The sequence below is a fragment of the Pleurodeles waltl genome, chromosome 1_1, assembly GCF_031143425.1.
Source record: "Pleurodeles waltl isolate 20211129_DDA chromosome 1_1, aPleWal1.hap1.20221129, whole genome shotgun sequence".
NCBI lineage: Eukaryota > Metazoa > Chordata > Amphibia > Caudata > Salamandridae > Pleurodeles > Pleurodeles waltl.
In genome coordinates this window covers 946,434,999-946,462,259 of record NC_090436.1, presented here as the reverse complement: position 1 = coordinate 946,462,259, position 27,261 = coordinate 946,434,999, and the positions used below count along the sequence as shown (strand labels likewise).

The window sequence follows — 27,261 nt, the reverse complement described above, 5'->3', positions numbered from 1 at the left end:
TCAAATCTGTCCACAACACTTTTGAAATGTTTAAAAATCTGTGAACTTGTGTATACCACTGTACAGGATCCTCGCTCAAATTTAGAAAATTATCAGTAAATCGCCTCTACTTCAAAGTACTCTTCTGTAATGACAACTTGATTTTCAGCATTACCTGTCTTTTTAGTCTCTGTCATTTTTTCAGATCACAGAGGAAACATCCCATCTTCAAATAGATTTGTCTCGCCTTGTGCTATTGGTGTTGTACAGCCTATCCTTCCTTCCCTCAATGACTGAACAGTTTCTGGTGATGTCCAAGGAACAATTTGTGAATTTTGCAATGATCGGATGAACCCTGTCACAGATTCTTCTCCCAACAGCTCCTTGAACTACAATAATTGAGACAATATTAATCAGAGCAGTTGCTGTGCGAATCTCTAAAGTCTGTGCTGGTATGACATTAGCAACAGGTGCTTGTACAGCCACAATAGAAGGAGTAGCACCTGGCGGTATCACTGTAGGGACATTCACAACTCAGGCAGGTACAGCATTAGCTATAACAGGTTGCACAATTGGCTGTGTCACCTGTATGGTTTTTTGATTTGATTCTCATTTAGGTCAACAGGGGCTGTAGCCACTGTCACATTAGAAGTTGAAGTACCCTCAGTGTTTGTTACAGGGGACACATAAGGTGGTGGACACGAAGCTAACAGTGCATCCAGAATTTCATCCCCTGAATTGCAATCGGTGTCTGATTTCTTTCCATCTTTTTCATCTTCATTCCCCAGTGCTTTATTTTTGTTTACCTTCTGAAGTTTTTGAATAGTAATTGATGGGTACAGTCTAGCTCCTTCGACTATGCCTTTCTTCCATCTCATTTGTTTCTCATCACATTTAGCATCTGCATAATTATGCACTGCTCTTTTTGCTCTGTTCTGATATTTTTTCTCTCTTTAGCATGTGCTGCTTTCTCTGTTGTATTTAGTGTTTCATACCATGTGGGTCTATGTGGTGGCTTCATCTCATATAGCTTTTCTCTCAATTTTTCAATGATTCCTAATTCAAATGTACCATATCATGTAAAACTGAAAGGACCCTCATTTTCATTATTGACGAAGCAACAAACATGTAAGCAACCCCAAATTTGTTGCCATATAATGTGCTTTTGTACCCTCAGGAAGCCTCTTCACCTTCCTGTACTGGTTGTCACATCACCTCTCATAAAACCTTTAGGAGCTCTAAAACATTTCATGATTTCAGATTAATATTCAACAAATAGTAAACAACGTAATTCAAATCTCCAATGTTTTGATTCTATTCAGCATACTTCAATTTTTTAGTCAGCTTGTCTTCCAATCTCATTGCGGTTCTGTGCACAGACCATCCAATCACTGCGCAGTGTTTCATATCAACCAGCCAATCCCAGTGTAGGACAAAAGGGCACAACTCCATTCTAATGGCAGCAGTTCACCCTCCCTTACAATTTCTCCTACACACAATTCTACAAGTCTAAATGAACACAAAATAAACAATCTTTGTCTTCTCCTCTAAAGAGAAACAAAGCCAATTCTACAATCAAAATGTTAAGAATTTGATACCCTCTGACTTTTCTTCACAGAAAGATTTTTCACTCACCCGAATAAAGTATTGACCAGTGGAAAATCACCCTAATCAATGCAGCTTCAACCTTGTGCAGTAAGTTCCACTATCACCAGTCAATATTAGTACATTCACAACAAATTGTTATCGTGCTCATCTCAAGTGTTGCATCAACGGTACCTCATGATCTGCACCACAAACCTTTAGGAGACAAGAAAACCATAAATCAACCTTTTATACTTATCTATCCCGGGCTCTTGAACTACTTTGGAGTCTGATAGCCTCTTCAGTTTCTTTACAATAAGCACATAAACATCACCAGTTCATTCACCATGCATGCTCCACAGCATGTAAAAAACTCAACAGCAATAAAGAAAATGTGTAACACATAACCTTATTTATACTCATACCTCCAATTCTGCAACTGCCTTCAAAACTGCACTATGTCAATCTTCAATATTCAGGCTTTGCGCTACGGTACATGGTCATCTTACTAAATCAGGGTAATTAATTACAGCTCCTCTTTCTCACGGTGTAAACCGTCCCTCTGCTACCAACTTGAGCATAAGCAGGGTCTCAGTTATCGATTTACGAGAAAAGACACCACTCATCAGGGAGACATCCCCACTGTTCTTGAAAGGTCAATGGATTTTTTACCTTGACTGGGATTAATCAGAGGCTGTACATCACATTAAATTGTCATCACAACCTTTAGTCGTTAATTCACTAATCTTTATTTGGTCATAACAATGACCATAAAAATTAAAAATACATTATAAATCATATGATTTCAGATTCAGAAATTATTAAGAGAACGTTACACAGCAATTGGCACAATGTTTAAAAACATCATAAAATATAATTTTTATATACATTTAACAAATAATATAAAATTGTTTTATGAGCATCCATGAAAACTAACTTCCATTGAAATTCTGTTAACCTCTCATCAGAACCAAAAAATATTCTGATGAAGCATACCTCCATCTCAATTTAATTGCAGACAAAATATAATTAAGAACAGAAAAACAAATTGTGGAGGTATTTATACATTTTAAAACGACCAGCCCCTCTTTTTGTGATGTAAAGTGCTTATGCTTGAAAAGAGGTATTAAAAAGCCTCTTCTCTGGCTGTTGTATGGGAAAGCATAACATGTACTGTCAATTGGGATGACGAGTTTTTACATGGACAGACTGAAAGACAATCAAACAGGAACCTGGATAAGGAAAAGCAACCAAGATATGGATTACATGTAAGCTGAGTCTCATAAGGTAAAACCTATGTTCTGGCTTTTCCACCCAAATTAGATTCTGCCCAGTATCAGGTGTTGTAGAAATTGGCAGATAGTTAAAAACTGAAGTTAGGTAGCATAATCTTACAATTCAAATCTCTTCATTCATCATAAGAATTAACCATGGCCTTGGTTTGGGGCCCGGTACTATTGGGATATTAAAAAAGGCTGGTCAGGCCTATATCATTAAAGCTTTTCCTGACAAATGACAGGCAAGGGGCAGAATACTTATTGTCCAACTTCAGACAGGCAATCAGAATATCTTTCAGAAAATCTGCTTGCGAGTACACCAGATTTTAGCCCAGAGGAAGATGGGGTCAATTTTAAGTTTTTCTTCCAAAAACTCAAATGCAATTCACTATGGTAAATAAAACTTGGCTTCAGTTTGGAAATGACCAGTAATTGGCAGAGGAACTTGATTGCAAAAACCTGCATTCTCTTTTTTTTTTTTTTTTGTCCTCATTCCACCACCCTCGCTTTGGTAGAGAGAAAGCACCTTTGGTCTGTGCATCCAAGAGAGAAACCCACAATACCAATGGGCCACACCACTTGTCTTACACATATCAAATTTTCCCCCGTATGCCATTGGCAACACCTTACTGTTTTACTCTGGCTGTGGTCCTACCAAAGCGACACCCATTTAGGTAGAGGGAGTTTAATCATTGGACTTAATTTTAGAGAAGGAGAAACAAAAAAGACAGAAAATCAACATCTAAACACTCCAACCATATTTACCTCTGGTAAACATTTTCCCAAACCACCCAAAAATCATCTCTTCTACTAAGAGGACCAGATTGTTCCATCTTACATAACCGTTTTACTGATGATTGCCAGTCCTGAACGATGGGATTTAGTGAGTTCACCCATTTACAACATATTTCCCGTCTAGCCAAAAGCATTAATACAAACAACAAATGCTGTTGCTGCACAGTCACTTTCTGAACCGTAAGATCTGGATCACATACCCCAAACATTACCATTAAAAGATTTATTCTTAAATTGTCACCAAAAATTGCCTTAAGGAAACCTCCTATATCCTCCCAGTACTTGCTCAAACTTGGACATTGCCAGAACATATGGGTATCATCTGCATTAACATCCCCACATCGCGGACAATTTTTGTTAAATTTCCCAATGGCCGTTAATCTAGCTGGTGACCAATATACCCTATGTAATGTAAACAAATGGTTCTTCTTCATTGCCGCCGATTTAATAGTAAACTACAGCTTAGAACATGACTTTTGCCATAGGGAGGTAATGTCCAAAGGAGGAAAAATCTTCCCCCATTTCAACACTGGGAGAGACAAAACATCTTCTGCTGCATCCAACTGCGCATGATACCAGAAAGCAATCTCCTTATTAATGGATGTCTGATTTAGTTTTCCCTCCGAAGGGCTCCTCCCAATTTCTCCTACTTGGCGAGACTTAGCCCAACTAGATAATTGGAGATACTTAAACTTGGAAATTGTCTCGCCTGTACACTTCTGAAATGCAGACCAATATATTAATTCGGAACCTTCCATAATCTGCCCCCATCTTGCCACACCGTTTACTTTCAGTGGAATTGCTAACTAATCCGTAAGGCATTCAGGAGTACCTGGTGAATCCCAAATGGGGGCAGAACTACAATAATAAGCTATCCCGAACACCTTACAAAATTGCATCCAGACCTTACAAGCATGTCTGGGGATCTTCAAGCGAACCTTCTTAAAGAACTTTGGATGCCCAAATTTATACAGAAAATTATCAGCTCCTTCCACAAGATACGCCGTCAAAGCTCTCCAAACCGGCGAATAGTCTGACTTCTTATTCAGTAAGACTGTAATATTCTTTATTTGGAAAGCCAGATAGTACCTATAAAAATCTGGGGATGATATGCCCCCCCACTCCTTCTTTCTGCATAGCTTTTTCCATGATATCCTCACTCCCTTAGATGCCCAAACAAATGTAGATAAATCCCCCTGAAATTTTTGAAACCAGCACGACTTCAACTCCAAAGGGATAGTATTAAATAGGAAAGTAAACTGTGGAAGAATACACATCTTTAAAATATTAGATCTACCAATTATAGAAAGAGGGAGGACGGCCCATGCCTTCAGAAGTTTTTTAGTTTAGTTTCCATATAAGCTCTGTCAAAATTAACCCTGGCCACATCACTAAGATTAGCTGTAAACTGGATTCCCAAGTATTTAATCTCCTGTTTAACTAAAGGGGAAACATAGGCCATATTCCAACACATGATTTCAGTTTTCTCGGTATTTATACTATAACCTGACATTCCCCCAAACTGCTCCATTAATGTATTAACAATAGGTAGGGAACCCGCCACATCACTAGTATAAAGCATCAGATCATCCCCGTATAATGCTACTTTCTTTTCCCAACCCCCACTCAAAAAAGGGGGGATATCCCTGCAGGCCCGTAGCAAAATTGCCAACGGCTCGATGTATAAATTGAAAAGCAAAGGTGACAAAGGACAACCCTGTTGAGTACCCCGACCAATTCTAAATTCTTGAGACAGCAACCCTTTAACCAAGATCCTTGCAGTCGTGTACCTATATAATTCCCTAATAGCTCTAATAAAAGAAATTCCCAATCCACCTAACTCCATCACAACCTGCAAAAAAAGCCAATTAACACGATCAAATGCTTTGGCTGCATCGAAAGTCAAAACCGCCAAGGGGGCCTTCTCCTGTGAAGCCAAATCTACTGCGGCAAGTAAATCATGAGTTGACTCTTAAAGCTGTCTACCTTTTATAAAGCCCTTCTGATCTGGATGAACCAAATTACCTATAACTTTCCCTAATCTTCTGGAAAGAATCCCTGTATACATCTTATAATCTGAATTTAGTAGTGAAATAGGTCTATACGATGAACATAACATTGGGTCCTTGCCTGGTTTTTAACAATAAGCAAATTATAGCTTCATTCCATGATTTAAGTACTTGTGCCCCCTCTAAAAGCATAGAATTAAATAGTTCCAGTAAAATTGGTATAAGTTCCTCCCCCAGCTCCTTATATAACTCATTTGGTAGACTATCAGGCCCAACTGCCTTCCCTTTCTTCCAAGCTTTTATAACTTCAGCTAGCTCTTCCCCCCTTATCTCACTACCTAGCACCTGCCTCGCCGAGTTATCCAAAACAGGGAGATGAACTTTCAAAAATGCTCTAATCTGCTCCTCTGAGTTCTCCAGATTCTCCATATATATTGCTTGAAAATACGACACAAAGGCCTTCTCTATTTCTGACTGCTCGATACAAGGCTGACTAGCAGTATGCAATCAGTATCCAATTTAATTGATGAAATGTACCTATTTGAGTGGTCTGACTTAACCTTCCAAGCTAACAATTTGCTGCACCCTTCCCCATATTCATAATGCGCGTACCGGCTACTTTCCCATTTTAACCTATTACGGTTCTCCACAAGGAAATCTAAATCCAGCCGCACTTTTTCCTCTTGACGCACCAATTCCTCTAATTGCCCTTCCTTCCCTTCCCCTAGTGCATTGTGCATTAATACCTGTAAGGCACTTATAGATGTTTCAATGCTTCTCAACTTCTCTTTCTCTTCTCAACACCTATAGGCCGCCAAACTAATAGGTCTCCCTCTAATATATGCCTTGTAAGCGTCCCATACACACCCTAAACTAGCTGATCCACAATTCAAAGCAAAATACTCTCTCGTATCTTTCTTTAGCACCTCCACTATTGAGTCATCTAGAAGTAAAAAACGATTTATTGTGCACCTAGGACCGGGACCCTCTACCCTGATACTCAAATGGTGCTTTAAGGCTGAATGATCCGAAAGGTGTGCTGTGGTATGAGCAACTTTTATCACATCTCCACACAGGCTCTTATGTTTTAAGAAGAAATCTATTCTGGATTTATGGCCATATTTTTTATTATAGAATGTATATCTAGATCCTTCACCCCCTTTCCAATGCCAGATATCTACCAATCCTAAATCTAACATAGCCTGCTTCACCTGTGACCGGGTTTTAGGCGAGTTAATAGTACCCCGAGGGGTAGATTTATCTGGAACAGGATCCAACAATATATTGAAATCGCCTCCTAACACCACCGGATGCCTAGCTAAAAGTAGAATATTATATCATTCTTGAAACGGTGTTGGATCATCTAAATTAGGACCATAATAACCTGCCACTGTGATCCAGTACCCGTACAGACACACTTCCACCACTTCCCATCTACCCCTGGAATCTACTTGCACATTGCCCACTTTAATACTTATAGACTTTTTAAACAGAATTGCCACTCCTTTAACTACACAAGATTGAGTAGAGCACGCACTATATACCACCCATTTCATTCGCTTAAGCCAGTTCTCCCACTCTTCTTGTTGCAAATGCGTTTCCTGCAGTATAATTATCTCCTCCTCAGCCAATCTTAAATACTCAAAAATCTTCCTCCTTCTTTGCATCACCCTTAAACCATTAACATTCCATGAGAGAATCTTCAACTGTGACCTTCCGTACTTAGCCATTTTCAAAAAAGAAAGTCTGAGCATTACCCTCCTCCCTCCTACCTAAACAAATTGGGAGGACCCTCTTATTTTTATCTTTTTGTACCCACATACTCCCACACCCAATGCAAAACCACCCCTTCGCCCAACAAACAACCACCCAACCAAACCCCCACCCAAGGGGAACCCTCCCTACTTCTTTTAGGATAACCATCATGTTACCCCTATTTGAGCTCTCTGTCGGCATAACTTCCCATTTCCTACTGAGACGCCTTAATCTGCTCTATAAAAATCCTAACCTCCCCCGGATCTCTCATATTGTGCATTTTATTTCTCCACATAATACATAAAGCAGCCGGAAACTTAACTGTACTGTGGCCCCAAGAGATCGAAGCTCTTGCATGAAGTTCCCCAGTTCCCACTGCCTTTCCAACGTTGCTCTAAACACATCCGATCTTATACGAAGAGACCAGTCTCCTCTAGAGAAAGTTTCGACTTTAAGGGCTTCAGACAAGATTTTCTCCTTGATTGTATATGTAGCAAAGTTTATCAAAATCCTCCTGGGGTTTTTCCTTCCGGGGTTCTTCCTAAACGGATCCCGATGAACTCTTTGGATATCCTCCTCCAAGTTAAAAAAAGCTAAACTCGGAATAGCCTCCCTGATCAGCGAAATCACATACCCTTTAATATCTTCCCCGTCCAAGCCCTCAGGAACTCCCAGCAGCCTAATGTTGTTCCTCCTCATATTGTTCTCCAGCGACTCCAACTTATCCTGCAACATTTTCTCTCCAAGTTTTAGCTGTGAAATATCCTTAGTATGCACCAACAGCCGCTCCTCCTGGTCCTCCATCACAGCTTCCAGCTTGCCCAGCCTATCAGTCAACAAGTTAATTTTACTCTCCAATACTTCGCAAGCTTCCCGAATTTTGGCTTGATTATTTTCTGAGATCTCAAACTTCTCCCTAATCTCTTTAGTGAGAGAGATTAGCAATTCCTGCACACCTAGGCTATGTGTCGTAGGGACGACTGAAGGGGTAAACTCCGCTTCCGCCAAAGTTAGTATGGCAGAAGAGGCCTCCATTTGTCCTACAGAGTCCTCAATTGACTGGTCTAGCATATTACTATCAGGACCCGCTAGTTGTTGTGTTAACCCCAGACCACCTAAAGAAGATCGAATGTCAGCTGTGCCCTGTGGGGGAAGGGTCGTATTCTGGAAGTATCTAGTAATCGGAAGCTCACTAATGCTTTTCCCCGCAGGACCAGCCCGACCCTCCTTTAAGGGAAATTGAGAAACCTCCAGGGGTAATTCTTTAGGTTCAGCCCTCCTCCTCTCACCACCTTTGCTACAAGTCCCCACACCACTTTCTCCCCTGTTATTATTTGTAGCCTTTGCTGGTAAAAAAGGAATAATGTTTGACCCCAGGGGGCCAGGCTTACCTCTCTTTATGTTCTCTATCTCACCAACCTCAGCCCAGGCGCCCCTGGGGCGACGCTTAACCGGCGACATGCACTGTGAGGCACTTGTGCAGTCACCAACTCCTCTCCTGCAACTTCCACTTAACTTCTTCCTGAGAGGAAGCCCAGGACTTTCCAGTAGTGCTCCACGAAGAGAGCAGCGAGAGGTAAAGCGTCTCCCACGACACACACCCCTCGCAGCCTCTGCCCATACACTGGAGTCTGACGCGCGCTTCCAGCACCGCTCCTCAGCTGCCTTCACCGGAGCGCGCGTCTTCCCCAGCTCGTCCTTCTCGTCCTTCTCACCCGCCGTTATTTTTAATCGGCCTGTCCAGGGCCGAAAGATACGTGGCTTGGAACTCCGATGCCTCTGATCCGGTACGCTGACTTCCGACGCCGGCGCCTCAGCATCACAACGCCTCACCTCGCTCCCATTGGAGAGCTCACGTACCAGCTCTCTAACTGGCCGCCATGTTCCCCAAATCACTTCCCAAAAAAACAAACAAAAAAAACTGCATTCTGGCTGGCGCTTCATAACCCCACACGCCAGCTTCATAGGTTCCTATACACAAACATTTATATAACTGAATCAACTCCTTAATTGGCCTATGCCCCAGTTTTTTGCAAATCTGAAAATTTATTTGCACACTACTCCCATTTTCTGTATTTTCTGGTCATTCAGACCACCCCATTGCAGATTTGCTTCAAACACAATACCTAAATAATTGGAGTGTAAAACGTTAGTGATCGGGTTCTCCCCAAGGAAAAAGGATTTTGTTTTGGATGTTTTTTGAACTGCAAGTTCATATAAATGATTTTTGGTGATTTACCTTTAGACTTAGCTTTTTCGTAAAACTGTTGAATACATCTAAAATTTTCAGAAGGCCAATTTCTGTTTGTGAAATTAAAACCACATAGTCGTCGTATGAAAGGACCGGGACGGGTCGAGAGGTGATTTTAAAGGTATCATCACAGCATAAATGCAGTGATTTATGTAAAGAATGAATATTAAAAAAACTTAGAAAAGTACCATTATACAGCACTGCCTGACCCCTCTACCTACTTTTATATGTTGTAGGCAGTCGCCTTGTTGGGTGTAGCAGACCTTAGTGGTGGTATCCGAATGTAACCGCCTCATTAGGTTCAACAGTGGTGGGTTCCTCCCTGGCTGTCTCCATTAAAGCCCACAACCGTACCCTATCCACCAAATCAAAAGAACAGGAGCACAATGTATAATGAACCCCTTCTGGCCCTGGCATATTTTTCCATGGATAAGTTAACTGCCTGCTCCGTGGTCCCCAGGCCTAGACTGAAGCCATATTGAGCCTTTGAGAAAAAGGAATTCATTCGTGCCCATGCTTCCAGCTTTTCCAGGATAACCCGTCCCAAGGTTTTTACTGTAGCATCTAACAAAGAGATTGGGAGATAATACAAAGGACAATTCCTGTTCCCTTTCTTAAATATTAGCACTATACTGGATTCCCCCCAGGTGTTAATTGGAGCCCCCTTCAAATCTACTTTAAAAACATTGGTCACTAATGGGCCCCAGAATTCCAGTTTGAATTTTAGCATGTCAGTGGGAACTACATCGGGTCTTGGGGTCTTGCCCGAAGCAGCATACTGGATAGCTTTAGTGACTGCTGTTAAATCAATAAATTAACTAAGCCAGGCATCATTAAAAAAGAGTAGATCAATTACTGGTTCCATATGCGGTTCCTCAAATTGATCATTGGGGTTAAAAAATTTGGAGAAGTGGCTTACCCACCCCTTTTCAAAAACGTCACATTCTATTCCATTCGAAGGAGCCTCTGTAAAAAAATGGTTGGTTAATAACCTCCCTGTAGCTGAGCGGCTCTCCGCCTGGCTACTCGCGGCCCTGGCGAGTCAGCCAAAGTGTGTCCCGGGGGCACCGCTTGGGAGGACCCGGAACCGGAAGAGATAGGAAACCCGGTTGTCCGGGTTTCCTCAGAAACAAAAGTCGGACAACCGACACGGGCGGAAGAAGGAGCAGAGATGCCAAAAGCAGCAGAGACGCCGAATGGAGGAGAGACGAGGGACGAACCCGAAGGACCAGAACGAGCAGAGACGTCACACAGAGGAGACGACGAGAACGAACCTCGGACGACGCGGGGCACAGAGGTCCCTAGAGAACTCATCGCCCGCCACGTCCCTGGAGGGGCGTGGCTAAGGCAGGTACGTTCCTGCCTCAATAACCATTATCGGGCAATCCTCGGGAGGTGGAAGGGGTTAGAAGGGTCGTCTACCGCTATATCAGGGTGCGAGCAGGGCAAGAGTAGAGAGCTCACCTGGAATAAATATATATATCCATTTTTTTTTCTCCTTTGGTAATAAGTATATGGTGGTTGGTCATTGCTGAGAGAAAAAGCGTACCTCATCATTTAGTATTAGTTTTTGAACAAGGTTGTTTTTTTTTCCCTTTTTCTTTTCCTCTCTCGTTTGCTACCCTCTCTGGTTCTTCCTATGACCAGATCCATATTTTCCACTAACCCACCATACCAAGACACCAGGAGAACTGTGAAGGCAACAGTCATCCTATCGCGGTCTGTTAATTGTTTTTTTATTTATTTATCTGTTCTTTCTTTCTGTGTTATTTATGCACCTTTGGAAGTCACTGGAAACTGAGAGCACAACACTTTGGGTGAGAGCTTGTGTGGTTTGCGGTTACCCCAACATCTCTCCCACCTACCCGCACCTCCCCCTTTCAACTCAGACCAATAGTCCAAAAATATTCGACTTACCTTTCTTTTCCTTTTTGGCGTTCCCCCTCATTGGCCAACCTGACCACGTTGGATCTTTATCTCAGAGGAGGCACCAGAGATCAGACCCCGGAAGTCCCACCTGAAAAGAAGAGAAGAATCGACGTCAAAAGGAAGAGGGATTGAGGGCGGAACCTAACAGAGTGTATAAAGGAGACATACAGAAGAAAAATAAAGTTTCAACTACAAACCCTTTTACTTCCCGACTTGTTTCTGTTCTGTTTGCACCATGCTACACCCACCCCTCATACACTCCCAAAAAGAGTCTACTATCATTTAGATGGGTCGCTTTTTCTAGGTCTTCCCACGCTTTATCCCTGATTTCCCTCTTCCTAATTTGTGGCGCCTTTGTATAGTATTTCCTGGCTAATCTTACTGTCTCAATGTTACACAAGATTGAATTGTTGACTTTTTTAGGGCTCTTAGAGCTGAAGTACAATCCGAATTAAACCAAGAGTGCTGTATATTGTCTTTGGGTGGGTCTGGTATTTGTTAACAGTTAACATATTGCTGTTTAGCTTTCGCAGATCTTCCTAGCATCACCATCAGGGGAAAGACATTGGAGAATCTCCAGGTTGGCTTCTGTTACTAAGTCTTGAAAAAATTGACATGGGTCAATACAATCCCATTTTAGCTGTAACCACCTGTTAACAGGAAAGTGAATCAGGAGGTCTAATACATCTCTAGAGCCCAAAACCAACTTGATATCCAAAGTTAAAATGATTGATGAGGAGGTGTATAGTAAGGGGCACACCTCATAATTTAATAATTTTGGAATCGGATCTTTAGAAATGAACGCAAAATCAATCATGCTACACTTGCCTTTGCCTACCAATGTGGGCTCATCAATGGTATTTTGACTATTAAAGTCAGATGAGAAAACATGCTTTTATAAGGGTAGTTTTGTTTAATGCTTACCCATATGGCATGTGTGTAAAATGGCTTACATTTTCCATTTCTCCATTGGCGAACCCACATATGCAATTAGCACTAAAAATACAGTGCTTTATATTAAAATCACCAACCCACATAATTGGTATATAACATCCCTTGCAACTTGAATGGTTTTCAAGTATTCATCCTAGTTCCTCTATAATGCCCACAGTCTAATAGTTTGATGGTGAGATTCTTAAATGTTACCAATATAAAGACAGCCAGAACTCCCCGTGTCCCCTCCCAGTTGATGATGAAATTTCCAGGGAGCAATAGAATTTAAAGCCTTCAGTGTGCCTGGGGGTAAATAGCCCAGGTCCCCTGACAAGATACTATATCAAATGTGCTTATACGGGATTCCCAGTCCTCATTTAACAACTTCTGTTGGATCTCAGCAATGTTCCATGATATCACTTGCAACCTCTGTCCCTTCCTCCTTATCTCCGATAGTAGTTTGGTTTGACCTTTGTAGTGAAAAGGGCTCACAATTTATATCTTGGGCTACACAACTATGATCTCCCTTTGTTGTAGCCTTATCAGGCAGTCAATCATTTTCTATGAGGCTGGAAAGGGCTTTAAAGTGATTAGACAGAGCAATAGGTGGACCAGAGACATGACCTGGATCTGACCTTGAAATTAGATGGTGGACCCTGTTATCAGATGTTGATGTTGGAGGACGATAAAAATAACCTAAAAGGCATGTCCTAACATGTTGTGTAAAAGATGAGAAAGATGAAGAAGAGTTGAGGAGTGACAAAAGATAATACACCAATCACGGGTCTCGAAAATTCAAAACCATGCAGACACCTTTTGCAGTCTTACTTGAGTGACTGACTCCTAACCACCAAGTCAAAATGGCATCCTGCGTTGGTCCTACACCAATGTGCAACTTTGTTTGTAAGACATTGACAATCCTCAAAAGACCCCTCTGCTAGGGTTGTAACCACCTCTAAAATAATTATGTACGGCATACTTTCTGGCGGAAGGGGTAGATTAATTAATTGGTTTTCAGAGATTCGACAAGCTGCCTTCTGGGAGGTTGTATTTACAGGCTTTGGCTGGTGGGTACCCCATGACGTGCTGGCATGCATAAGTGGCACTTGAGGTCTGGGCCCTGTGGCATGAGCGCTCAGAATATTCTGGGTGTTATCTCTGTTGCTCTGATCAGTGATTTTAGAACAAGCTGATACCTGGTCTCCCCCTGACAGAGCTGTAACTCCTTGTAATGCTGCTTCTAGGACCTGGACTTTGTCTGCTAGGCACTTCACCTGACCCACCATTTCCTCCTGAAAAGTTAACTACATCTACAGCAGTAATTGCCGACTGACAACATTCTTTTAGAAAGTTATTTGAATTAATTATATTACTTTTACAGACAGAAAGCTGCCTGTTAGTTAAAGATTTGTCCAAAAATGGAAGAGAAACTTTCCCTTCACCCCTCTTCGTTTTTGAAGGAGGCAATTTTTTCCAGGGAGTAAAACTTGGTAAATCTGTAGTGATGTCATTCACCTCACTGTGAGGAACACACAGGTTCTTTAATTTCCGCTCAATCAGACCCATGGATGCAGTTATGCGTCAAAAGGTATAGCGCCGGCTTACGTCATTCCAGGACGCCAGCTGGGCGCCACAATGGGCTAGTGTAGGAAAAATGATGCTAGTTGGGTGGGGTGGCAGTATGGGAGAAGGGGCATCATTTTCTTACGCAAAACCATCCATAGCACATGACTTCTGTCTTACAAAGACAGGAGTCATGCCCACCACCCCAGTGGCCAGCACAGAAGAGGATAAATATGGGGCCGTGGGGTTAGCATCATTTTTTCGATCTCATTGATGCAAGGTAGGTTCACACATCTAAAAAATGGTGCAAACTACAATATTTTGACGTTAGATGTGTCTAGTGTCAAAATATAAATATGGAGTTAGTCTTGCGCCAAATTTGCATTAAAAAATTATGCAAATTCGGCGCAAATGGAGTATAAATATGCCCCTTTGTTTTTTAAAGACTTGCTAGGAGACATGTTCACTTGGCCGTTAGGCTCAACAATTATGCTTCCCTTTTGCATATTTGAGAAAACTAAGAGGGTATCAGTATCAGTATCAGTTGGGGGAATATCAGTTAGAGGCACTTGAACAACAATTTTGCTTTGAACAGCCTGAATCTGGTTCTCAACTAGATTTATCTCAGTAGACAAGGACTCCATAGCCGATGTAAGATAAGTGGTAATGGAGGGGGTTGAACCCAGAGATTTCCCTGGCATTCTTCGACTTCACTGCATCTCTCGGCCAATGTGACGCAGGAGCGTCGATGCTCCAGGCCTCCATCTGCAGAGCCTACTTTTGGGTCTTCTCCACGACTCAAGGAATTTTATGAGGCCATGCGCCTCATATTTGGGCAGAACGACCCCTCTGCAGCGCCTTTGGGGCTGGGGGTTTAGATGGGGCCCTTTGGGTTCCGCATCAGCAGCTTTGGCCTTGGCCCCTGAGGGTCCCTCCGGATCCGCTTCCAGATCCATGCCAATGCAAGTCATACCTCTGCGCCAGCTAGGTCAAGGTCGGTTGTGCCCACGATCGGCATCAACCTAATCCTTATCCCCAACGAGCGAGAGCCGGAACGGCGTTGGCCAACTTCGCTGCCAACTTGATTGGGCCTTCTCACCCCAGGTTGGATTTGGACCCTTATTATGCTGGGTATGGATACGAGGAAGGTTTGGAGGGGACTCTGGACCTATTAGAATACCAGCTAGATAACCCTGATTTAGACTGGGCACAGGAATTGGGTGAGGCTTGTGGTTTGGATACTTCTCTAGACGCTGCATGCTTTCTCCTCCTACTGTGGGTACGGCGGAGGGATCCTCTTATTCTATGGCGGTTAGTAGGGCAGCTGAGGTCCTTGAATAGATCTCCGGACAGAGGTGCATCAACCTGGGGCTTCCACCTTGGAGCCTCTCCTCCCCTTTAATGAAGCCCTCACTGATGTCCTTCTCAGTACTTGGTCCAGACCCAGCACAGGAGTTCCTGTGAACAGGACAATCACTCGCTGCCATAGGCTCACTCCAAACAACCCTAAATTACTGTCCCAGCACTCCACACCTCAGAGCCTTGTCATTCAGGGATCCTCGTTATCTGACGCATTCTCTTCCGCTCCCCCGGATAGCGAATCAAAGAGACTGGACCAACTTGGGTAGAAGATCTTTTCTTCCTGCAGTCTGGCATTGCGGTCGGTGAACACCGCATGCCTTTCGGGCCGCTATACCCACTCTTTGTGGAATATGGTAGCGCAAGTTCTGCCGCAGAACCCAGAGGAGGCCCAGACTATTGTCTCTCAAGCTGTTGCTGATGGGAGAGATGCGGCTAACTTCACCATTCGATGTGGACTAAACACGACCAACTCGCTAGGTAGATTGGTTGCGTCAATGGTGGCTTGAAGCACCACGCCTGGTTGAGGACATCTAGTTTTTCAGGAAATGTCCAACAGACCTTCAAGGACATGCCCCTTGATGGCACCCGTCTCTTTGGAGACAAGGCAGACTTGGTGCTTGAGAGGTTTAAGAAGTCTCAGGCTACAGGCCGGTCCCTTGGCCTTCCGGTTGCTCCTCACCCCCAACAGTCTGTGTTTTGTGGCCACGGAAGGGGCTCCCTCTCACGTCCCTTTTCCAACCACTGTGCCACCCACACTGCTCATCTCCTGCGTGGCCCTGGATACGGAATACCCAGGGCTCGTGGGACAGGGAATCAGAGGTCTGCCCGGCCCAACCCCACCCCTGCTGCAGCCTCAAAACCTTCCTAGTCTGTAGCCCCCTTATGTACCAGTTGGTGGCAGGATTTGCCATCACCTGCCCCACTGGGAGACCATCACAACGGACAGATTGGTTTTGCAGAGTGTCCGAAGGGGCTACTCCTTCCCCTTTGAGACTACCCTAATGGCCATGCCTCCATATTACGGCCCCTTTCCGGAGGATCATCTAGCACTTTCTCCACGAGGAAGTCACGACTGTCTTGGCCAAGGGGGCCATAGAGAGGGTCCCTGCACCAGAAGTAGGTGTGGTTGTTATTCCCGCTACTTTCTGGTGCCCAAAAAGGCCAAAAAGGACAAGGGCTTACATTCTATCCTAGACCTTTGGGCCCTCAATCTCTTCCTCAATAAGGAGAAGTTCAAAATGCTCACTCTGGCTCAGGTCATTTCTGTCGTGGACCCAGGAGACTGGATGGCGTTGGACTTGCAGGATGCTTATTTCCATATTCCAGTCCTGCCTGCCCACTGACGCCATCTCGATTCGTGGTAGGTCACAAACACTTTCAATTTAGCATATTGCCTTTCGGCCTTACTAGCACCCCCTGGGTGTTCACAAAAGTGGCTGTGGTTGTAGCTCATCTGCACAGGTTAGAGGTTTAAGTCTTCCCCTACCTCGATGACTGGCTGTTGAAGGCGGACACACTCCCACCTTCAGACTACGGCGAACCACCTGCACACGCTGGGGTTCACTATAACCATGCCGAAGCCACACCTGACTCCCTCTCAAAAGCTCCTTTTCATCTGGACACAGTGTGGTTTTGGGCCTTTTCTCCTGAAAAGCAAGTCAAGGATATTCAGGCTATGATTACATGTTTCAGCCACTATCCTGGATTTTGCTGACAATACTCAGAGGCTGCTGAGCCTCATGGCCTCCTGCATCCTGCTAGTGACACATGCCCGATGGCATATGCAGGCTCTGCAGTTGGACGTGAAGTTCCAGTGGGCGCAGCATCAGGGGAATCTCTCCAACATGGTCCAGATCTCGGAGGGGACTGCAAAAGATCTGCAGTGGTGGTTTTCGAATGAGGATCGGGTCAACGGCAGATCCATCTCCCTTCCACAGCCAGATCTGACAGTAGTGACAGACGTGTCATTCCTGGGATGGGGCGGCCACATGGGAGAGGTAGAGGTCAAAGGCCTCTGGTCTCCGGCAGAGACTGGGCTCCACATCAACCTTCTGGAGCTCCGGGGGATCAGGCTTGCATTGAAAGCATTCCTTCCCTCTATCAAAGGGAAAGTAGTGCAGGTGTTCACGAACAACACTACCCTCATGTAGTACTGGAAGAAACAGGGCGGAGTCGGGTTATGGACCCTTTGTCAAGAGGCTCTGCGCCTCTGGACATGTCTGGCACATCAGGGCATATCCCTGGTGGTTCAGCACCTGGTGGGCTCTCTGAACGCCAGAGCTGACAAACTCAGCCATCGATGCATAGTCGATCACGCAGGCCTTCCCCATCCGAAGGTGGTCCAAGGTCACTTTCACAAATGGGGAGAGCCTTAATTAGATCTGTTCGCCTCCGCAGAGAATGCGCAATGTCAGCTGTTTCGCACATTGGAGTTTCCATGGTGGCACTAGCTGGGTGACGCTTTTAATCTCAAGTGGAACTCAGGCCTCCCTTACGCCTTCCCACCCATCCCACTTCTGTCTAGAGTTCCGAAGAAGTTAAAGAATGGCTGGCCCCAAGTAATCCTTGTGGCTGCGGACTGGGCACGGAGCGTATAGTATCCAGAACTATTGAGCATGGCATCCTCCAGTCAGACTGCCTCTTTAGGAGGATCTTCTGTCACAGCAACAGGGGAGGGTTCTCCATCTGAACCTGTCCAATCTTCGCATTCATGCATGGAGATTGAGCGGCGACAGTTGACGGGTTTTGACCTTCCACCTGAAGTCTTTGAGGTTATCTTGGCAGCCAGGCGTCCCTCCACCAAAAAGGTATCTGGCTGTTTTTGTTATAAGTTTGTGTCATGGTACACAAACAAGTCTCTTGATCCCCACTCTGCTCCTCTCTCTGAGGTTCTGCCTCAGTGGGTCCTTAACCTTGTTCTTACTTATCTGATGTGTGCTCCCTTTGAGCCATTATACAACTGTCCTTTGCGGCTCCTTACCCTTAAAACTGCATTTCTTGTTGCCATCATCTCTGCTCGCAGCGTGAGTGACATTCAGGCTCTTTCTTCTAAACCCCATTCTTGTCTGTTTTCCTTGACAAGGCTGTGGTACGTACGAGGGCCTTCTTCCTTCCCAAAGTGTTCACACCCTTTCAAGTACGCCAGACCATAATTTTGCCTACTTTTTTACCACATCCTTCTCATGAAGAGGAGAGACTCTATTGTCTGGATCCAAAAAGAGCGTTGGTGTTCTACCTCAATCGTACCAAAGATTTTCAGGTGGACGATCAACTCTTTGTTAGATATGTGAGTGCAAAGAAAGGGAAGGCAGTGCAGAAGTGTACATCTCACAATGGGTGTTTCTTTGCATTAAAATGTGCTACGCTTTGGCTAAGAAGCAACCCCCGAGGGCTTGCACACTCACTCCCCCAGAGCATCTGCTACTACCACAGCATTAGCAAGTGGAGTTCTTGTCCTGGATATCTGTCAGGGAGCAACGTAGGCATCTCTGCACATGTTTAAAAAGCATTACTGCCTGGACAGTAAGGTCTGCAGAGATGGCTACTTTGGTTGTTCGGTCCTGAAGGACTTTCTATTATGGTCTTGGTTTTCATCCCACCACTGAGGATGGTATTGCTTAGGGATCCATTCTAAGGTAAGGAATCTGCAACTAGAAGTCTCTATCAGATGAACAAGTTACTTACCTTTGGTAACTATTTATCAGGTAGAGACATATTCTAGTTGCAGATTCCTTACCGACCCACCCATCCTCCCGCTTACGAAATGATTTCTAGGGACTGGAATTACTCTTTCAGGACCCTAGTTTTGGTGCACCATTCTCAGTATTCTTCATGGCTCTGCGCCAAGGTGTTGCCTATATACGACCCTGACGTCATCACGGCAACCACAATGCCAACGACGGAATCAGAGTCGATCGATGCCACCTGTCGGCACGCAAGGGTACTGCTCGAAGAAAAATCTTTGGATCCATTTTGACACCTGGGGAAATTCCAAGGTAAGGAATCTGCAACTAGAATATGTCTCTACCAGATAAATCATTACCAAAGTTAAGTAACTCATTCTATAGGACCACTGCAAGATGACAAGTTAGTAGTAGTAATAAAAGTAATAGTGGTCTCGAAATACGAAGCTCAGAGCTCATGCAGTCCTCCATGGCTCCAGAAAACAGCTCCACTACAACAGCTCCATTACTCCTCTTGATGGTCCAAGCGGGGGGCTGGTAATTTTAACCCGGTCAAAGGTAAAGCCACCAGGTATACCATCTGTTTGTGAGGCCATGACCAAGCAGACCAGCCAGACCCCTCATGCAGCATGCAGCATGTTGCATGCAACACCGCCACAACCAGTACCGCCACCAGTCCGACCGCCCTACCGTACGCCTAAGACTGCCAGCCTCCACGAGCAGACGAGGCACAGGGATGGCTCGATGATGGTGCTGTGCAAAAGCAGTGACACAGGAGCGCCTAGAGGGGTCAAAACAGGATCACTGGCACCAACATCACCAGCGCCGTGATAAAATAAAATGGGTCATGGCTGGCCCTGCGATCCCCCTGGCCTTTCAGACTGGACAAGTCCAAAGATTTCAGAGGTGCAGAAAAATCAATCAGCATATACATTTGTCAGTCTCAGCTATTAAAAGAAGAAGTAATCAGTAAATCATAATAAATGCATTAAGCATGTTATTTAAAGAAAATAATCCCTACTCTAGGAATGAGAATGGAAAGGTCAGTTAGACACCCTCAGAGTCCTGATTCAAGAGAGAGAGCATAAGCGTAAGCTTCAGCTTCAAAAATCAGTTCAGTAATTCAAAAACCAATCAATGCAGAACTTCTCATGAAGAGCGGTTCAAGAAACTCAGTAGATTCTCATGCAAATGGCAAATGAGATAGTGAGGGGTGGAAAGTCATGAGTCTGGGTAAAGTGTCTGTGGGGAAAAAGTGGTAACCCACTCTAGGAACACAAACTATATAGTCAACACATATGTTGAATGTTGCAGTTTGTTGTTTCTTCTTTCTTCATCCAACAAATCATCTTTAAGTGCTCTCATGGGAACAGTATCACACCTCGTTTTCTCATCAGGAACACAATGAACTTAAGCAGCAGTGTTGAATGAAACAATCTCTTAAGCAATTCAATTTTCTTTCTCTTACACTGTGTCCTAATACATTATTTTATCTTTTGAAAATGCTACATCTTCGTGTCTGAACTTCTTAATTATCTCACAAAAGAGCAAAGGGGCATATTTACAATCTTTTGATGCAGGGTAGGGCCACAAGTCCTCTTGCTGCTCTGCCCTGCATCAAAAGAAAAGGGCAGGAATGCACTGTATCTACATGATACAGCGCATTCCTGTCCTTTCCCTGCATTGGCCCACAAGGGCTGCCATGGGCCAATGCAGACACCCTTGCACCATGGTGCAGGGGTGTCTGTGTTCCGGGGCTGATCTTTTGTGTGCAGGAAAAGGCAACTTTTTGCACACAAAAAATCATGAGAGGCATTTTCCTCTTTCTATGTGTAGAAAAAGAGAAAATGAGGATAAATAAAGGTATTTATCCTTGTTGCACCTTCCTTACAACTTCCCTGGGAGGCATAGGCTTTTGAAGTATTCCCAGGTATACAAATCCTTGTAAATCTTCAAATGCATCAAAATCCATGGGTGTTGCATGGGAACACCCACCACAATCCATGGAGTGCCTCTTTGATGTAAAGTAAGGCGACTTGCAGCAGCATTGTCTTACTCCATATCTACAAGGCCTTGTAAAGCCATGCTGAGTGGCTTTGCCTGGCTTTGTAGATATGGGTCTGCAGCCTGCAATTTTGGTGCATCAAAAAAGGTGACGCACGGGAGGTCCAAGGCGCTTGTAAATATGGCTCCAAATCTGTATTCATTAGTTAACAGTGATCTTTGTGTAAATACAAATATTTGCAAAATCAAATAAAAACCTTTATTGCAACTATTATTTATTATAAAACACATGTCTTTTTGAAGGTCAGGAAATAAACATTTTGTGCTAGCTTAAATTATTTAGTCATGTCAGCTTATAAAACAATGTTGCTTCAACTGTTCAGGCCTAGATCGGGAAACTATAGTTGTCTACTACAATTTTTTTAATTTAAGCATTTCATTTTTTGTATCAAAGCCTGCATGTCAGTTCTGCACCTTATCACATTCTTTTTCTTGACATTGTAAAATATATCAGCAGAATCCTTGGCCACCAATTGTATAATTGCTTCATCATTGGGTTGCTCCTCATTAAGAATAGGCATCATACCCCTCTGCATGTGCTTATAATGATATCAGTATGTAAAGAGATACTATCATTTTCATTAAGCATGTAGATGGTATTAAATTAATTATGACAGTGATATAAAATTACCAGAGGGTCAACCAATCTTGTCTTACTGTTTCCTTTGTGTAGTTGCACATGCCACCACTTAATTCATTTGATGCTTTAAAGGCAGTTTGTGATCAAACATCACCACCAGGGTTTTAACATCAAACAATTCGTTTGAATTTAATTCTAACTATTCTGATGATAGAGGACAGATGGGCGAGTCGACTGTTATCCATCTACCAGGCTGTATTTAAATGTGTAATTAGGTATTTGAAGTATGTGAAAAGAAACTAAAGCGTGACAGACAACTACGTCATTACAGGTGCCAGCCACATACCAATACAGGTCTATGTTAAGTATGGAAGGTGGGAGATTTAACAGTAGCTATACACTCCTTCCACGTAGCCCGGGCAATGATCTGGCGCTCACCAATATATTTGGGAAACCATTGTAGAAAAAGAGGTGGGGAATAAACATCAGGTGGTGCTCCAGTACAAGAGTCAGCTACCTAGCAACCCCAAATGAATACCATCTCCCAGAAAAATTGGGGGTAGTAACCAGAAGATACAGAAACGCTCTGAGCACTCAATCTTTCAAGTACAAATCAATGTTCAGTGTCACAGCTGTAAAGCTTCTTGCCACTTTTAATCTAACTTTGTCTCGTAGCAATGATACATCTCAACATAAATATCTTATCTTGCTCTAGAATTAAGTGATGCAACTTCAATGCATAATGCAGACATGCCAGAATCTCACCCAGAGTACTCTCCAGTCTGCATTGATGCCCCCACGAGGAAAGAAGTAAGAGCTGATTACCCTGCAAAATATTCCTAATTGCTTTGATCTCCAGTTACTCTAATTGATCATATTTGAGTTAAAGTCAAACAATGTTATCTGGTTACAATATATAAATTCATTGGTAGATGCATAGCATTTTTTCAGTGAACAGACTATCGGATATCATAAAACCTTAATTGGGAAAAGCTTTAAATGGTCTCTTCAGGTGATTATCTCTTTAGAAAGAATAAAATATAAGTCAATTAGTTTGCAATAAATATAGAATTTCATAGGAGTGATCAGGATTCTTTGTCTTACTTAGCTACATATCTGTCCACTAAAATTAGTATGGAGCACAGTAGTTTTCAATGAGCCCAAAATTGGCTGATCGGAAGTGTAAGCACTTGAACTTAAATGCTCTGGCCACATAGGCACTACTAAAATCTCAACCTCTCCCACAAATTCATGATTGGATGCTGTCAGTAGTAGAAGGCAATTCATGATAGACTGGACCTCTGCAAAAAATGAATAATTTTTCTATGCTAGTAGAATACCCGGATACCTTTATTCATCAAACTCAAAGGTGGCAGGTGCCCCACCCCCGGTAGTGGCATCATCAATGACTGAGAACCCTCCCCGGAACTGACGTAGGTGTAGATGGGATCACGTGGGCTGTGACATCAGCTGAACACGTATTAGTCACGTGTCAGGGTCTTTGCCATAGTGGGTAGGGCTATGGGATATGTAAAATTGTAGCCCTACTGGTGTGCGCAGTGTTTCTGAGTTAAGAGGCATGCCTGGGCACGTTCAGACAGCCACAACCCTATGCCAACTGTCTGGCTCATCAGAGCAAGGATCTGTGGGAATACACAGCCATCCTCCCTATTGCTGTCTAACCCAAAGTTGGGCTGGTCAAATGTGGCTTTTTTAAAAAAGTAGTGTCTTTCATTAGAACCAACCAGTCAAATTTTGAAATAAAACCCTAAAACACAGATGCTTGCTCCAAACCTACCACGAGAATGGTCAAATGTGATTAGCAGATGTTAAAGTATAAAGTGACCACAAATACTTACATATACACAATTTTAAAGCACACAGACACCACTGTGATTAGCAGATGTCAAAGTATAAAGTGACCACAAAGGTTTACACAATCTGTGGTTGAAGGAGACAGAGGCTGTCAAACGAAACCCTAACTCAGATGCTTGCCCCAAACTTCCCACGAGAATGGTCAAATGTGACTAGCAGATGTCAAAGTATAAAGTGGCAACCCAAGGTGACACAATCAATGGTTGAAGCAGCCCCAGTGCCATGAAATCAAACCCCAAAACACAAACACATATTTCTGTGCCCACCCCCTCCACAAAGTGAGGTCTGTGCATAATTAGTATTTGGTAACAAGTATAATGCACACAACCACATTCACAAGCCGGTTTGAGCTACTTATTTGAAGATTCGGTAAGCAGGGCTACCCCACCTATAAAGTTGGAGATAGGTTGATTCCTAACTTGCTCACCATTCAAAATGGAGATTACCTGTCAAGATATTGCCAGTTGTCAGGATGTCAACCTTTGTCCTATTTAAGTGAGTGTAGCTATTCATTTAGTGGAAGAAGTGCATTTATTTAAGTTTCTTTTATTGACTTAAACGTTTTGCACAAAAGAAAACCATAGCAATTTTTAGACTTTAGGTTATATCTGCCATTGCTATTGTATATGTACCATTCGTAAAGATAACCAGTGCACTTTTTTAAAGGTATCTATTTTAAAGCTCAATGACGCATTTCCATTTCTTAAGGATTGCTCATACACTTACAGGCATGTGTTCAGGTCAGTTCATACTGTTTAACCCAGGCCACCCCTAATCTTTTTGATCTTTGCCAGGACAGCCCATAATATTGAATGTCACCATATTGGTGGATGTGTTTTCTGCTGGTTGTTATGTTTGCTTCCTCACCTGATGACTTACTTGGGGCAGAGGTGGATTTGAAAGTCATCAGAATACAGTGCTTAATTTGAAGAGGTGGTACAGCTGGGGTTCATGGACAGGTATTGTTAGCAACCAGAGCTTCTTTTTTTCAAGAAAGTTTGATGCAGAGCAAGGGAGTGAAAAACACAAAAGGGGCAATGAAGGAGGAAGAGAAAAATGGGAAAACAGTTCCACAAGGGATGAAAAAGAACCTGCAAGTGTGAAGTAAAGATGCAGGTAGGGGATCAAAGATGCATGAGGTGAATTCACAACTACAGTCTTAGTTTTCTGCACCCCAACTTTTGATAGAGTCGGCTGTGTGCTTCTAACCAAATTTGGGACCCCTGCACTTAAAAAAAAAAAAAAAAAAAAACTATTGTGTATTGAGCAGGGGGGTCGCATGTCAGTGTTAGAGTGCTGGAACATGTTGAGTGCTTTGGGGGACTCTAGATACAATCGGTTTGAACGCTCAGGAGGATTAGAGTTCGGAGTACTTATAAAACAAAAGGGAATAGTCGTTCCATAGCGCCATCCGTGCGCCATATTTATAAACTGACGTAGGATGGCGCTAAGGAATGGTTAACGTGAAAAAAAAGATGCTAACATGTGCGACATGCCGTAAGGAAAAATTACACTAATGCTGAAAAAGTGGCACTGGACCGTTTTGTAGGATGTAAACATGTTGCAAAAGGGTTAGCTCAATTTTTACATCGCATTAGTATCAAAACAAAACGTACAAGCAGGAAAGAGTGCAATTGCAAGAGAAGATAGAATCATCAGGCCAAGAGAGACCCAATGGAGAACCCAGTCACCCAAGTACCAGCCAGGAGGGTCCAGAAAAGTCCCAGAAAGAAGGAAAAGAGAAAGCGCAAGTGTCACTTTAGCGAGGAGGAGCATGACATCTTAGTCAGAGAGGTGACAGAGCACCAACACCAGCACCAACACCAGCTCTTCGTCACCTCCAAATTGCCAGTCTGTAGGAGAGACGCAATATTGCAGGCAGCAGTAGACAAAATCAACAGCTTCGCTGAGGTGAAGAGGACTGTCACTGAGGTCAAGAGGCACTGACACAAATGCCAGTGCAGGGCTAAGGAGAAACTCACCAGGAACCGTAAGGCAGCACTGCAGACTGGAGGTGGAAGTCCCGCATCACAGGAGGACCTGGAAGAGCTAGAGGAGAGGGTTGCAGCGGTCATCCCGGAGGAGCTGGTTACTGGAATCACAGGACAGTACAGCGCAGATTACCAGGAACCACCACAAATGCAGGATAAGTTGCAGTAGGAAATATCTGGAACTCCACTAATGGCAAAAGGGGGAGGCACATAGGACACACTCAATGCATGCTAAAGGGTAGCATCGGGACACATAGACCCTGAATCAAGGCGCACTATCCCCACCCAAGCCACACATGTACTGACACTTTAGTTGTGCTGTGCACTCCAACATATACACAATGTCAACATAGGCCACTCACTATGGCTATACTCCACCATGTAAATATGGATCACATTGCCTTGTAGGGATGTGCAATTAGTGTTGCTATGTGCAAACATCCATTGCATATAGGCAAAGCCCCTGTACAAACACAACGTAGACATCAGAGACTAGGACAAAACTCAGTACCACCCCAAGGGTGGTGTTAGGGTGGTGTCTCTTGCCAAAATGCTTCCCTTCCTCTTTCTCACATTGCCTTTACTCATGTGTGCTGCATCTTGCAGCACATTGAAATGCTATCTCAGCAGAAATAGCTTGTACATGTGCATGAAGGGACGCCTCCCTGCACATGAACAAATCATCACTTCAAGACAGGCACCCCATCATCATGCTGCAACAATGCCTGTCTTGGTGCAGGGAGAACAAATCTATGCAGGTGCAGACAAAATGGCAGGCCTGTACTGTATCCAAGTAAATATGGCACATCGCTGCATATTTAAACAGCTGCAGTGTACTGCAACACATATTGCAGCTGCCCTGAGCCATGCCAAATGGAAAAAAAATCTGCCCTAAACCTTGCAACCTGTGGATCACAACCCATACAGGGTGAACCCACAACAACTCACAGACAAGAATATGCGTCATATGGGAATGGCGACAAAATAAAATAAATACAGCACATTGTGCATGTATGTAAACATCATGTGTGCAGCTGTTCAAGTGGCTGCAATCTCACCATCTGACAAGATAGAGGACTAGATCGAACAGAAAATGATGGTGCGTGCTGCTGTGCAAAATTAGCCAGTATCACACACCGTCATGTTCAAAATGCAGAGATGCGCCATATCCATAAGGATACATCGTACCCCTGTGTATCCCCCTGTGCAAGTGGAAATTAGATGTTGTGCGCCAATGCAGCCACCCTTGCAACATAGTGGGGGAAAATGTATGTTTTTGTGCAGGAATGAACATCTTCCTTCACAAAAAACAAACTTAAAGTGCAATTTATTCTTACCCTGTGTGCACCAGAATGCAGCACATATAGAAAAAACAAAAAAATCCAGTAGAAATGTAAGCATTACTCCTAGATTTTCCATGCTAAACTCACTCTTAGGATGGTGTCACATATTTGCCCAGCATCTGGGAAATAAATAGTCCAAAATTTGAGGCAGTGTCAAAACGCAGTGGGTGTTGCTGTGGTACGCCCACAGCAACACCCATTGCACACACCTTCCATGCAAATTGCTGGGTGTGAAGGAGCCATATATAGAAGGTGGCATCAAAGCATAAAAAGTGGCTTCATGCCACC

The 27,261-nt window shown here is 43.6% G+C and overlaps 1 protein-coding gene and 1 long non-coding RNA gene across 2 annotated transcripts in view; both read left to right on the top strand.

Moving 5' to 3' along the window:
• LOC138289659 (alcohol dehydrogenase 1-like) overlaps positions 1-27,261 on the top strand; it is a 455,985-nt gene that overhangs the window by 396,563 nt on the left and 32,161 nt on the right. The window lies entirely within an intron of this gene.
• LOC138289675 (uncharacterized) lies at positions 10,832-11,783 on the top strand. Its single transcript, XR_011202552.1, has 2 exons — positions 10,832-11,001; positions 11,633-11,783. It is a non-coding gene; the product is annotated as an uncharacterized lncRNA (long non-coding RNA).